Source organism: Rhinoderma darwinii, chromosome 1 (assembly GCF_050947455.1).
Source record: "Rhinoderma darwinii isolate aRhiDar2 chromosome 1, aRhiDar2.hap1, whole genome shotgun sequence".
NCBI lineage: Eukaryota > Metazoa > Chordata > Amphibia > Anura > Rhinodermatidae > Rhinoderma > Rhinoderma darwinii.
In genome coordinates, this window is record NC_134687.1 from 20269153 (window position 1) to 20284283 (window position 15131).

Sequence of the window (15131 nt, forward strand, 5' to 3'; positions counted from 1 at the left end):
CCACTCCTCTTTGCAGATCATCTGTAAATCATTAAGATTTTGAGGCTGTCGCTTGGCAACTCGGATCTTCAGCTCCCTCCATAAGTTTTCGATGGGATTAAGGTCTGGAGACTGGCTAGGCCACTCCATGACCTTAATGTGCTTGTTTTTGAACCACTCCTTTGTTGCCTTGGCTGTATGTTTCGGGTCATTGTCGTGCTGGAAGACCCAGCGACGAGCCATTTTTAATGTCCTGGTGGAGGGAAGGAGGTTGTCACTCAGCATTTGATGGTACATGGCTCCATCCATTCTCCCATTGATGCGGTGAAGTAGTCCTGTGCCCTTAGCAGAGAAACACCCCCAAAATATAATGTTTCCACCTCCATGCTTGACAGTGGGGACGGTGTTCTTTGGGTCATAGGCAGCATTTCTCTTCCTCCAAGCACGGCGAGTTCAGTTAATGTCAAAGAGCTCAATTTTAGTCTCATCTGACCACAGCACCTTCTCGCAATCACTCTCAGAATCATCCAGATGGTCATTTGCAAACTTCAGACGGGCCTGTACATGTGCCTTCTTGAGCAGGGGGACCTTGCGGGCACTGCAGGATTTTAATCCATTACGGCGTAATGTGTTACCAATGGTTTTCTTGGTGACTGTGGTCCCAGCTGCCTTGAGATCATTAACAAGTTCCCCCCATGTAGTTTTCGGCTGAGCTCTCACCTTCCTCAGGATCAAGGATACCCCACGAGGTGAGATTTTGCATGGAGCCCCAGATCGATGTCGATTGACAGTCATTTTGTATGTCTTCCATTTCCTTACTATTGCACCAACAGTTGTCTCCTTCTCACCCAGCGTCTTACTTATGGTTTTGTAGCCCATTCCAGCCTTGTGCAGGTCTATGATCTTGTCCCTAACATCCTTAGAAAGCTCTTTGGTCTTGCCCATGTTGTAGAGGTTAGAGTCAAACTGATTCATTGAGTCTGTGGACAGGAGTCTTTTATACAGGTGACCAGGTAAGAGCTGTCTTTACTGCAGGCACCAAGTTGATTTGGAGCGTGTAACTGGTCTGGAGGAGGCTGAACTCTTAATGGTTTGTAGGGGATCAAATACTTATTTCTCTGTGCACAATGCAAATAAATATATAGAATTTTGACTATGTGATTTTCTTTTTTTTATATATATATATATGTAATCTATCTCTCACTGGTAAAATTAACCTAGCCTAAAAATTCTAGACTGTTCATGTCTTTGACAATGGGCAAACTTACAAAATCAGCAAGGGATCAAATACTTATTTCCTTCACTGTATATTCATTAAAGGGGTTAAATCTTGAATCATTTGCATATCAAAAGTCTGGAAATTTTGTTTTAAAGTAATTTTCAGTGTGGGACACTGGTCAGCAGTGGGGGTGTCTCAGACTCATAGTCTAAGAAGCGCTGCAGCCATTTTTGGACAGCACAGAGGGGCCCCTAAAATGACAGATCCACGGCAGAGGGGCACAACTGGAGGGTATCAGATATTATTACTCCATATATCTCATCATATTTAAAATGTTGTCCCAGGACCTGAGGATCGCTTTAAGCCTGTTTTGACATTCCTTCCCCTTCCTTGTCTGAACATCAAGGTTCTTTGGTTCTTGTGTAGCTGCTTCGTTTGCTATTTGGATTGTTCCTGACTACAATTATCAATAACTACCTGCTCTTACCCATGCATATACTTGCCAGTTCTGACCTCAGACTTTTACGACTACTCTTTAGCCTATAATTTTTTCCACTCTTCAGAAATACCTATACGCTAGCAATCAGCTGTTGCTATCAGAGAATATTTTGGGGACGTGACCTGAAGATATCCATAACGCAGGAATGTTAAAAACTAAAAATCATTTAGACTCTGCACCTAAGTTTATCTCTAAGTCAAATTTTATAGCAACGCAGTAGGTTCACTCTTTGCCCCCTTGTGTCAAACTGGTTAACATTCTAACTGGTAACCAATCAATGGCCAATACACGGGTACTCGATTAGTAATGGTTACCCATGTGCTTCCATCAATCACGTAGGGTATGTGACAGTGATTGATGTTCTGTTTGAGCACAGTTATACCACTTAAGCTGCAGTTAAAAAATCCATGTTATAAGACGGTATAGTATTGGCATAGCACTTGCTCCTTGCGAAAAGGCTGAAGTCCTGCAGCCTGCGCTGTCTCACTAAGTCTGTCAAAACATGGTGTTCTGTTTTAACAATCGCCCTGAAGTACATGAGTTCATCTTTATTCCCAATGTGCCTCTGTGAATGAATTAAAATGAGGTGACTGTTCTTGTCAGTCAAGATGAGTGCACAATCTCTCGGCAATTAGAGAGCCCCTTGTTATACTGGCAGATGAAATATGTAAATGCCCTGAAACAATTCTTGGCACTTGGCAAAATTCTTCACCGCTTCACGGTAATTATTCGAATTCATCAATTCTTTGAGGAGATGAACACAACACCGTCCCTTTGAACTTCTACATAACCATGGCCATTAATGAAATTGGTTGAATCACTAATATCCCTGAGCCCTCTAGATGAATCTCTTCTCCGCGTACGTAGAGTAGTAGACATCAGCATTAATTGTTGTGGTTCTCCGCCGTTCCATACTGTCTCATTTTCGGAAAATTGGCAATCTGACTGCTAATGTGTTTCAATAACCTTTTCAGATTCTGAGTGGCTGTTATCATTAAAATTGAAACATCAAGGCTGCCTTCCCAATATTTCAGCAAAACTGTGATAGACGAGTGTTTTTTTATTGTTGTTTTGTCTCTGCCATATGAAAGCAGTCATATGCATTATGTACCTTTTATGGCAACCTCTAGGTTAGCTTGAAGTCAGAGTGCACTCCTATGGAAACCTATAATAATTTACAATTTTCAGATTAAATTAGCAATCTGCTAAATTATAACTTGCTGTTATCAAGTTCAAAGAGGTTATCCCATTAGGACAATCTCTGTTCATATGCCCTAATAGGATATATGGACATCATAGAGGGGGGTCCCCCACTCAAGACCCATTCAATAAGTCTGAAAGAAGACCTGCAGCTCATGCACTTTATCACATGGCCAGCCATTCATCAGAATAACCGTAATGTAATACTACATTACCCTAGTGTTGGCCGCTGCTTCTCTGATCTCCACGACGGCTCCCATATTCGAAAAAAAGTTGTCTGTAACAAGACAACCCTTTTGAAAAAAGAAAAAAGAAAGTATAATTATCTGAAGATTTTACAATTCTTTTGGCAATGGCCTGGTAGATATTCTTCTGCCCAAAATAACCATACTAACAAATATTGATGATATAGTGATATGATAGGGTCTGGTATGGGGGTAAACGCCCAAGCAGGAGAACTTGAGGCCGGAAAAAATGTTGGAAAACAGTTTAGCCCCCGAATGTTACAGTTTACACAGCGAAATTACGCCTAGTAAACCTTCTCCACTACGAAGTGGCTGTGTTTAAAATCTTCTAAGGCCCAGTTCACACAGAGTTTTTTGGCGCTGATTCTCACTCGGAAACCGCGTCAGAATCAGTCCCAAAAAACCATCCGATATCGCCTCCCATTGATTTCCAGGAGTGGCTTTTAGCGGCATGTTGTTTCTTGCCTCGGTTCTGCCTCTAACCTCTCATTGAAATCAATGGGAGGCAGAGAACGCTTTCTCCGGGCAAAAAAGCTGCGAGGAACGCGACAAGAAAGTTCAGGCAGGTTAAAAGCTGCCTCAAAATCACAGTTTTTTTTCTGTCTACAAAATCCTTTGTGTGAACACGGCCTAAACCTTATACAAGTATAAATCTGTGTCAAGGTCTCCAGCAGATTCAGAGTCTAGTGGCTTAAATGATCAAGCAGGAGGGTGCTAATAGCAAGAGTAATCAATTAACAGTCCAGGTTTGCTGCATAGATAAGCGGAAACGAATTGCAACATGAGGTGGAGACGTGTTCAGGAAACATTCCAAGTTTGTTCAACAGATATGCGACAACAGATTGTATTGTGATGCAGTGATGTACTCTGGAAACAATCCAAGTTTGGTGCACTGAGAAGCGGCAACAAGTTGAATATGAGGCAAAGACGTGGTCAGGAAACAATCAAAGTTTAGTACACAAATGAGCAGCAACAGTTTGTAGAGAGGCAGCTAGGTACTAGACTACAGACAGGAAGAGCAATAGTCTGCCAATCATGAATTGCAAGGGCTAGACCTTTAGGCCTTATTCACATGACAGTGTTTGGTCCGTGACATACGGTCCGCATGTCGGCCACATTTCCCGGACCGAACACAGTTCAGGGAGCTGGGCTCCTAGCATCATAGTTATGTATGACTCTAGGTGTACCTGCCTCCCTGTGGGAATACAGTTCCGTACTAAAACATGTTTACAGTATGGGACAGTAGTCCCGCTGGGAGGCAGTGACTCACAATACATTTGGCAATGGTTTCAAATCCTGACAATACTCCCCTTCTTCCAAAATGTCCTGGGGGATGGCTTACTAGGATATATTTGATTAAATTATTTTCAATGCCTAAGAGCATGAACATTGTCTTCAGGTTTCCAAGAATCCTCCTCAGAGCCATAACCCTTCCATTGGATTCCTGCACATTATTCCAAAAGAATCTGAAGTCCAAGATCTTTTCAACAATATATTCTTCCTCATCTTGCAAATTCACTGGTTGTTGAAGAGGCAAATTGTGGCCTGAAAAATCATTTTCCTGAAACGTGAGACCTGAAAAACAGGATTCTCCTACGTTGTCTCAGGAAGTTTTAAACGAAAAGTGACTTCATTAACTTGTGCAGAACTTTGAAATTGTTTGTGGAAAGCCATACTTTGTCCTCCACATGAAAAGCAGGAGTTGTTTTACGGCGTTTGTCAGCATCCTCTTAAAATAGTTTTTGAGCACCGTTCAAACTTTTAAAAATCTTTTCTTGAACTCTTTGTAATGTCATCGAGCATTCATTCACTGCTGGAAAAGAGCTAGGAATTGATAAATCAGGAATAAAGACTTGGTAGAGGCCTGTCGGAATTATTATGAGCAAATTAGTCATCCTGAAGATAACTAATGAAGCATCGAAGGTACTGTTCAAGAGTTCGATAAATTCTTTCAAGGCAGATGATAAATTCACTTTTATCCCAAGAACAGAGCAAAAACTTTCCAGTATTTTGAAATGAACAGTACCCCTCGATAAGACACCACATTATCTGGAATTAGGAATAATTTGAATACTTCTTGAAACAATAGTTCAGCATTTTGTTCCTCAATGGGCATCCCCTTCATTGGAAAGAAAATGGGCCATCTTGTCGAAACGGTCTACAACAACCAGGATATTCATTCCTTTGGAAGGTGGTACGTAAACCACAAAATCTATACAGTCCCAAAGGTAAGATGAAAAGCGGAGTGTCTGTAGCAAACCTAAAGGAGAAGAGCGTGGAGTTTTAATTTAAACACAAAACACTTGAAGAAACATATTTTTGTATATCCTTTTTTAAAGCTCGGACATCAAAAGGAAAGAAAAAAAAAGTTCTATCTATCTTTGGGGAAGAGACTGACATTCCTTGGAGGATGACTAAGCAATGAGTCATTTTCAAATCCATTCTTAAAGGGGTTGTCTAGGCATGGGGCGGCCCACAGGATAGGTCATCAGTATATAATCGGTGGGGGTCCGACACCCAGACCCCGCACTGATCAGCTGCCTCGAAAGTTATGCAGTGGTTGGTGCCAGAAGCAGATGGCTCCGGTCACAGTATAGTGGCCGTGAAGCAGTACTGCAACTGTGCTCCAATTCAAGTGAAAAGGAACAGAGCTGCAGTAAGCCAGCACCGCCACAATACTGTAACCGGAGTCATCTGCTTCCGACACCACAGCATAACATCTGGTGCCCAGAGGCAGCCGGAGCAGCTGATCGGTGCAGTGTCTGCGGGTCTGACCCCCACCGATTATATACTGATGACCTATACTGTGGATAGGTCATCAGTACAAAAAAAAACACCTCCTGCCTGGACATCCCTTTTAAGTAAATTCAGAAACTCTTTTGAATAATTAGCCCCTACAAAGATCTTTTCAGATAAAATTTTACTGTCACACTTGCCTTTCTGTGTGGAATGTTTTTGATCTAGTTCTTTAAGTAATTACACAATTAAACTTAAGGAATGAATAAACTCCATCTTGCTTGTCTGGAGGATAATCCTTGGGCATCATGGATGACTTCCAGATTACTATGATCTGTGAATACAGGATTAGCAGTTTCCTCCACTCAGAAAATGCTAACAGTTCTTTATTTCCTATATCAGAGTTTATTTTGGATGAGGACATTTGAAGAGAAGAATAAGCCCAAGGAAGCAACAACATCTTGTATCCTGACCGATGAGCCAGGACTGTCCCTACTATAGAATTAGCTGCATCAACCTCAACAGTGAAAGGTAACAATAAATAGTATTATAAGTGACAGCCAGCACGGTTTTACGGTCTTCCCCAGGTAATTATAGACCAGTAAGCTTAACATCCATCGTGGGGAAAATGTTTGAGGGGCTATTGAGGGACTATATACAGGATTATGTGACAATAAATAGCATTATAAGTGACAGCCAGCACGGTTTTACTAAGGACAGAAGTTGTCAAACCAACCTGATTTGTTTTTATAAAGAGGTGAGCAGAAGTCTAGACAGAGGGGCCGCTGTGGATTTAGTGTTTTTGGACTTTGCAAAGGCATTTGACACTGTCCCCCATAGACGTCTAATGGGTAAATTAAGGACTATAGGTTTAGAAAGTGTAGTTTGTAATTGGATTGAGAATTGGCTCAAGGACCGTATCCAGAGAGTTGTGGTCAATAATTCCTACTCTGAATGGTCCCCGGTTATAAGTGGTGTACCCCAGGGTTCAGTGCTGGGACCACTATTATTCAACTTATTTATTAATGATATAGAGGATGGGATTAATAGCACTATTTCTATTTTTGCAGATGACACCAAGCTATGTAATATAGTTCAGTCTATGGAAGATGTTTGGGAATTGCAGGCAGATTTAAACAAACTGAGAGTTTGGGTGTCCACTTGGCAAATGAAGTTTAATGTAGATAAATGTAAAGTTATGCACCTGGGTACCAACAACCTGCATGCATCATATGTCCTAGGGGGAGCTACACTGGGGGAGTCACTTGTTGAGAAGGATCTGGGTGTACTTGTAAATCATAAACTCAATAACAGCATGCAGTGTCAATCAGCTGCTTCAAAGGCCAGCAGGATATTGTCGTGTATTAAAAGAGGCATGGACTCGTGGGACAGGGATGTAATATTACCACTTTACAAAGCATTAGTCAGGCCTCCTCTAGAATATGCAGTCCAGTTCTGGGCTCCAGTTCATAGAAAGGATGCCCTGGAGTTGGAAAAAATACAAAGAAGAGCAACGAAGCTAATAAGGGGCATGGAGAATCTAAGTTATGAGGAAAGATTAAAATAATTAAACCTATTTAGCCTTGAGAAAAGACGACTAAGGGGGGACATGATTAACTTATATAAATATATGAATGGCACATACGAAAAATATGGTGAAATCCTGTTCCATGTAAAACCCCCTGAAAAAACAAGGGGACACTCCCTCCGTCTGGAAAAAGAAAGGTTCAACCTGCAGAGGCGACAAGCCTTCTTCACTGTGAGAACTGTGAATCTATGGAATAGCCTACCGCAGGAGCTGGTCACAGCAGGGACAGTAGATGGCTTTAAAAAAGGCTTAGATAATTTCCTAGAACAAAAAAATATTAGCTCCTATGTTTAAACATTTTTTACTTCCCCTTTCCCATCCCTTCATTGAACTTGATGTACATGTGTCTTTTTTCAACCGTACAAACTATGTAACTATGTAACTATGTAACTGTGTATATGAAAGAATTAATATGAATGCTGATGTAGAGAATCTTTTATTTAAAGGGGTTGTCCAGACAAGGACGTTTTTTTCATACTAATGACCTATCCACAGGAACTCTTTAAGGAAAGCATTGTTATCCTTAGGTATCCAAGTAAAGCGAACATTCTTCTTTTTAAGTTGAGTGTTTGGTGCTAAGATCTTGGAGACGTCTCAAAAAAAAGTTTCTTTAGAAGCTAGTAAAAATTGATAAATCTCTGAAATTATTTTTTATTTTTTGGGGTTGGGCTGTCACCAACATCTTTTATTTTATTAGGGTCCATATTCAGAACTTCTGGAGATATATTGTACCTGAGAAATGAAATTGTAGTCTGTTCAAACCTACACTTCTCAAGTTTAATGTGTAAGCAATGTACAGACATGTTTGTGATGCTCCTCAAGATTGTAAAAAAAAAAAATAGAATATAATCCAGGTAGGCTATTACAAAGCGATCAGCACTTTCAAAGTCCTAAAGACATTTCAAGATACTCAAAGTGTCTATACCGTGTCCTGAAGGCAGTCTTCCATACATCACCAGAACGGGTTTGAACAAGGTTATATGCTCCTCTTAGATCAAGTTTATTAAGTATTTTATATGTACGAAGCCTTTCTAGTAATTCTGGAATTAAAGGTAGAGGACATCAGTTTTTAACTGTGATGTTATTAGGCTCCCTATAGTCAATGCCGGGATGTTAGGTGGAATCTTTCTTCTCAAAAAAGAACAAGGGTGCTCCAGCAGGAGATGTAAATGGCCGGATAAAGTCTTTTTTCAAATTATCCTCCAAATATTCAGTTCACCTGCATCCTTATATGAATGATGTGGAGGAAGCTTATCTGTATTCTTTTTTATCACAGACATCCTGATATTTTTCGTATTGGGACCGTAATGAGTCTTTAATAGAAAGTTCAGAAATTGACGTGTTCTCAGGTAGTAAAGAAGTAGGTTTAGGCAGACAATCTAGCTGTATACGTGTTTCACAATTGATAGATGGATTTTGAGTAGAAAGCCAAGGAATTTCCAAAATAGCTGGAAACTTTGAAGCAATTATTTGTAAATGAATAACTTCTTGATCATCAGGTTTGATGAGATCTTGAAGCTTTATGCTTAGTTCACACACTGTTTTTCGGTGCGGTTTTTGTCAGAAGCCGAAATATACTCCCATTGATTTCAATGGGAGGCGTTTTTTTTTTCCAGCAAGCGGAAAAATGCTTGCGGGAAAAAGAAGCGTCATGCCCTTTCTTCAGGTGCTTCCACCTCTAACCTCCCATTGACATCAATGGGAGGCACAGCAAGTATTTTTCACTGCTTTTTTGCCTGTAAGAACACCGAAAAAAACGCGGCAAAGAGAGTGTAGGATAAAACGCGGCAAAGTGAGTGTAGTCAGGTCAAAATCTGCCTCAAAATTCCTGATGTAATTTTGAGGCAGATTTTTCTGCCTGCAAAAAAACTCTGTGTGAACAGGGCCTTATAGTCTCATGAGTAACAAGCCCTGATGATAGGGGTGACCCATCAGCTGCTTTTATGTCTACTGGTGCTGAGTTTGTCAACAATGCGATATTAATATCATGAGCAAAGGTTATGTCTATAAAATTTCCATCAGTCACATATCACGGATAGCAGAACAAGAAATCTCAGGTGTTTTAGTGCAAATGTGTATTGGCACTATAAAATGAGACCCTGGTACAAACAACTTGTCTTCACCCAATGCCAGAGGAGAAATTGAAAGTCTTTTTGAATCTAACAGATCAGCTATCTCCAGGTTCCCCTGTTCTTTTATATCAGTGACAGCGATTGTGCTACGAATCCTATTTGGGCAATAAACAGCATAATGCCCTGAACCCCCGCAATGAAGGCAAAAAAATCTCTGTATGTCGTCTTTCTTCTTCTGCTGTAGTAAGAGGTTTTCAAATAACATAATTTTGCATAGATTCAGATATAGATTCAGTGTTTTGCTGAGTCTTCAGTGTTTGACAGAAATATAAGGCAGAATTATTTCTAAATTCTCGTAGTCTTTACTTTCTTCTTTCAGTCCCTCCGAACAGCCATACTTACTCAGGGCCGGCGTCAGCAAGTGCCGGGGCCCACTCCACTTGGAGGGGCCCACTCGGCCACTGGGTGCTGACGCTGCCGTCGTTAAGGTATCACTGTCCATCTATGGACAGTGATGTAAGGAGAGGAGTCCGAGGCAGAGCGCTAGCAGCTCTGCTCCGGGACTCCATCTCTGGGAAAGCCCCTGACATCGCTGTCCATATATGGACAGAGATGTCAGGACCAGAGCAGTGTCCCAGCCTGGCGTAGCTAGCAACTGCGACCGGGCCCCTAATTCCGTTGCCACACAGCGCTGACCGCGCTGGTCCCGCCTCCAACTTAGCCTGCATCCGCAGGATGCAGATTCAGTTGTGTTGAATGATGAAGCCTCGCTCCAGCATTCACTGTGTCGTGAGCAGCTCGGCGCAGTCAGGCACAATGTAGTGACGTCATTGCCTCTGTCTGCGACGAGTCACTCACAGGACAGTGCAGAGGAGAAAAAAAATCCTCCACATGTCGTGGGAACGGGGGTAGGTAAGTAATTATGTTATTATTTTTCTATTAGGTACATATGGGTGCATTATACTAGGTATGGGAGGGGGGTTATATTGTAGCTACTGAGGGGGCATTACTGTATGTGGGGCATTATACTGTATGGGACAGCTATTGGGGAATTATACTGTATAGGGCAGCTATGGAGGGCATTATACTGTATGGGGCAGCTATGGAGGGAATAATACTTTATGGGGGCATTATACTGTATGGGGCATGTATAGGGGGCATTATACTGTATGGGGCAGCTATGGGGGCATTATACTATATGGGACAGGTATGAGGGCATTATACTGTATGGAACAGTTATGGGGGCATTATACTGTATGGGGCAGCTATGGAGGCATTAGACGGTATGGGGCAGCTATGAGGGCATTATACTGTGGGGGCAGCTATGGGGGCATTATACTGTGGGGGGAAGCTATGGGGGCATTATACTGTGTGGGGGCAGCTATGGGAGCATTATACTATGAGCGGACAGCTATGGGGGAATTATACTGTATGTGGCAGCCATGGGGAGCATTATACTGTATGGGGCATTATATTGTGTGGGGCCGCTATAGGGGCATTATACTGTGGGGGCAGCTATGGGGGGCATTATACTGTGGGGGAAGCTATGGGGGCATTATACTGTGTGGGGGCAGCTATGGGGGCAATATACTATGAGCGGACAGCTATGGGGCATTGTACTGTATGTGGCAGCTATGGGGAGCATTATACTGTATGGGGGCATTATATTGGGTGTGGCAGCTATAGGGGCATTATACAGTGGAGGCATTATACTGTATGTGCATCTATATGGAGCATTATACTGTATTGGGGCATTATACTGTATGGGCAGCTATGGGGGCATAATACTATATGGGGGCATTATAATGTATGGGACAGCTATGGGGGCATTATACTGTATGGGGCAGCTATGGGGGGCATTATACTGTATGGGGCAGCTATGGGGGGTATTATACTGTGGGGGAAGCTATGGAGGGCATTATACTGTGTGGGCAGCTATAGAGGCATTATACTGTGTGGCGGCATTATACTGTGTGTGGCAGCTATAGGGGCATTATACTGTGGGGGGCATCTATGGGGGCATTATACTGTATGGTGCAGCTATGGGGCATTATACTGTGGGGGGCAGCTACGGGGAGCATTATACTATGGTGGTCAGCTGTGGAGGGCATTATACTGTGTGGGGCAGCTATGGGTAGCATTATACTGTGGGGTTAGCTATGGGGGGCATTATACTGTGTGGGGGGCAGCTATGGGGGCATTATACTGTGTGGTGGCAGCTATGTGGGGCATTATACTGTGTGGGGAGCAGCTATGGGGAGCATTATACTGTGGTGGTCAGCTATGGGGGGCATTATACTGGATGGGGGGCAGCTATGGGGGGCATTATACTATGTGAGGGGCAGCTATTGTGGGTCATTATACTGTAGGGGCAGCTATGGGGGAATTATACTGTGGGGACATTCATGGGGTCTGTCGAGCAAGGCAGCTGGGCATAGGCGTGTGCAGGTGTCTGGTGGTGTTGGGGAGGGGTAGGGGGGCTAAGCTGAATTCTTGCACTAGAGCCCATGAGCCTTTAGCTACGCCACTCCCAGGCAGAGTGCTAGGAGTCCGGGAGTATGCCCCTGACAACACTGTCCATATATAGACAGTGACGTCAGGGGCTGTGTGGCACTACCTGGGAGGAGGGGGCTGTGTGGCACTACCTGGAATGGGGGCTGTGTGGCACTATCTACAGAGGACACTAAATTTATAAGGGTACAAACTGGGGACCTAACTTCTATATGGGGGCATAAACAGGGCCTAACGTCTATATGGGGGCACAAAGTGACAATTTTTAGCATTTTACTGCCGCTGTGCGTTCCCCCGCAAAGGGGCCCACTAAGTCTGTGTTGCCCAAGGGCCCACATAAACCTGGAGCCGGCCCTGCCTGCCCTCATGAGTAAGTATGGCCTGTTCGGTGATTTCTTTCAGTGTCTGATCAATTTGAATGCACATTTGATATAAGTCCTCCAACTCATGTGGGGTTTCCACTCTGGAAAGTTCATCCTTCCACATGGTATCAGCTACCCAGAGGTGACATTCTTCTGTGTATTCTGCAACAGAACATTTTCCTTGCAGCAAATTAAGCAGTTTAGCTTCAGCTGTGGCACAACGATTAGCATCATCGAAAACTTGATTCAGAGCAGTGATAAAGTCATCCAAAACAATAAGAAGATTACTATTCTTTTCAACAAAAGGAGAGGCCCACAATAGAGCTTCATTCATCAGAAGATTGATTATCAACATTACCGTTTTTCCTTCACTGTTAAACGGAGCAAGTTGCATTTAATAATATATACAGCATTGATTAAGGAAACCTCGGTAATGACAATCACCATTGACCTTTGATGTTAGTAGTATGTGTGAACTTGAATCTGTCCCTGAGCCATGCACATCTAAAAGTTGTCTTTGTGGTTCAATTATCTCTCTTTTTTTATCTTGCCCCAGCGTTTGCAGCTAAGAAATATTTTGTCAATAAGTGGTTCCACACTCTTGTAGTTCTGCAATTTGTTGCCTGATTGTTGTGAATGGACCTTTTCCAGTGGACTCCAAATTGGGCCAGACTATTCTGTCAAGGTTTGTAGCAGGTTCAGAGTACAGTGGCTGAAATGATCAGGTAGGAGGGTATTAATAGTAAGAGTGGTCAAGTAACAGTCCAGGTTTGGTATACAGATAAGTTGCAAAAGGTTGTAGCATGAGGCAGAGACGTGGTCAGGAAGTAATCCAAGTTTGGCAAAGAAATAAGCGGAGACAGGTTGTAGGGAGAGGCTGAGACGTGGTCATGAAACAGTCCAAGTTCGGTACACAAATGAACACCAATAGTTTGTAGAGAGGTAGCAAGGAACTAGACTGCAGACAGGAAGGTCAATTGTCTGCCAGTCTGAGAGTGCAATGACCAAACAGGTGAAACCAATCAAGGCAAGTAATCCAGAAAGGCAGGAATCAATGGAACCTGGACAACAGAACAATCGATTCGGCAGTGTTTCTACGTGAGTTATTTTGATGAACAAAGAATTAGCTAGTGGGTGCCACGTCCCCTTCCATGTTTACCCAGGCACAGGTGGAGATTAGTGTCTTATTTTGAAAGCGCTAAGCAGTCGTTGGAAATGGCATCACAAAAAATTACTGAGAGAAGAAAAAACTAAGTAAATTATCATGATGAACAAGAAAACAGCTACATGTTTAGCTCTGCTTTATCTGTATACATTTTACCTGTTAGTTTTGTCTGTGAAAATGAAATACATCTTATTGGATATATTCTATATATCAATTCAATATACCATAAAGTATTAAGTTCATGATTGTTTCTCAAACAACCGCTGTAATATCAGGTTGACAGCAGAAGCATGAAGCAGGAGCCATTGTTCACTCACCACATCTGTTTCTATTGGTATACTAGGATTTTAGGTACTGCAGTGTTGGTGATGTGCACAATTCAAACTTACGGGACAACCTCTATGGATCTGTGATGTACTGGTCTGTAATAAGGTGCCCATATACTGTTAAGGCGGAATAATGTACTTTTATATGCATCTAATGTTATGCAGAGGCACACAGCATTTTTATTATCTCATAAATTCATATGTAATGTATTTGAAAAATATTGGAGCATGTTTCAATATATGTTGCATTATGAAGGTATTTTTTACATAGTTGAATTGCTTCTATGGGAAAACATGGTGCCTCACAAAGTAATTTGTAACCGTAAGGAGCCTGAGTGCTGTCATACAGGGTCCATACACCTGGCTTTGCCATGTACATAGATTCTTTGCTGCTCAGTTGATCAGTTTACATTTTCTTTGCTATAGAGGGCTCTGTGATAGGTCCCATGGTAAATTACATGGCCATCAATATCTAATCAGTGGGGCTCTGACTCCCAACACCCTCACAGATTGGGTTAGCCCTATTTACTTGAATCAATCTGAGCTGTTGTGAGTTGTAGTTCCAGGCAGAGCCTAATGTATGGCGCTGTTTCTGGGTAAACAATGAAGGGGGCACGGCCTCTTCATTCAGCTGATCTGCGGGTGTGTCGGGAGTCAAACCACCACTGATCACCATGATCGCCAAATAGGTCAATAATATTACAGTTCTGGAAAACTCCTTTAAGCAAAATAAACTTCAGCAAAACAAATACAAAAATACAAAGTCTTTATAGATTGAGTTTAAATCTAGATGGAAATGAAGAAATCATTCAGCTTTAAGCCTACAGAATGTGACAGAAGTAAAACACAGAATAAAGCATTCACTACATTGTGAGGAATAGATGGTACCCTGCCAACCTAGAGCGGCTTTATATAAATGATGCAGAACACCTCGGGGGTGTCACAATGCGCTCCACCAGCTTCATATAATTCCTGTGGAGAACATGTTTATACATACAAGATATTCCATCACAGTGTCGGATAAAGTTATTATGTCCGGTGAATTGAGGTTTAGACATTTGGATTGTCATAGAAAAGAACAATCAAAATAAACACTTAAGGAATGTTTTTGAAGACCACTGTAAGGGTATGTTCACACGCTGAGCCAAAAACATCTGAAAATACGGAGCTGTTTTCAATAGAGTCTATGAGAAAACGGCTCCAAAAACGTCCCAAGAAGTGTCCTGCAC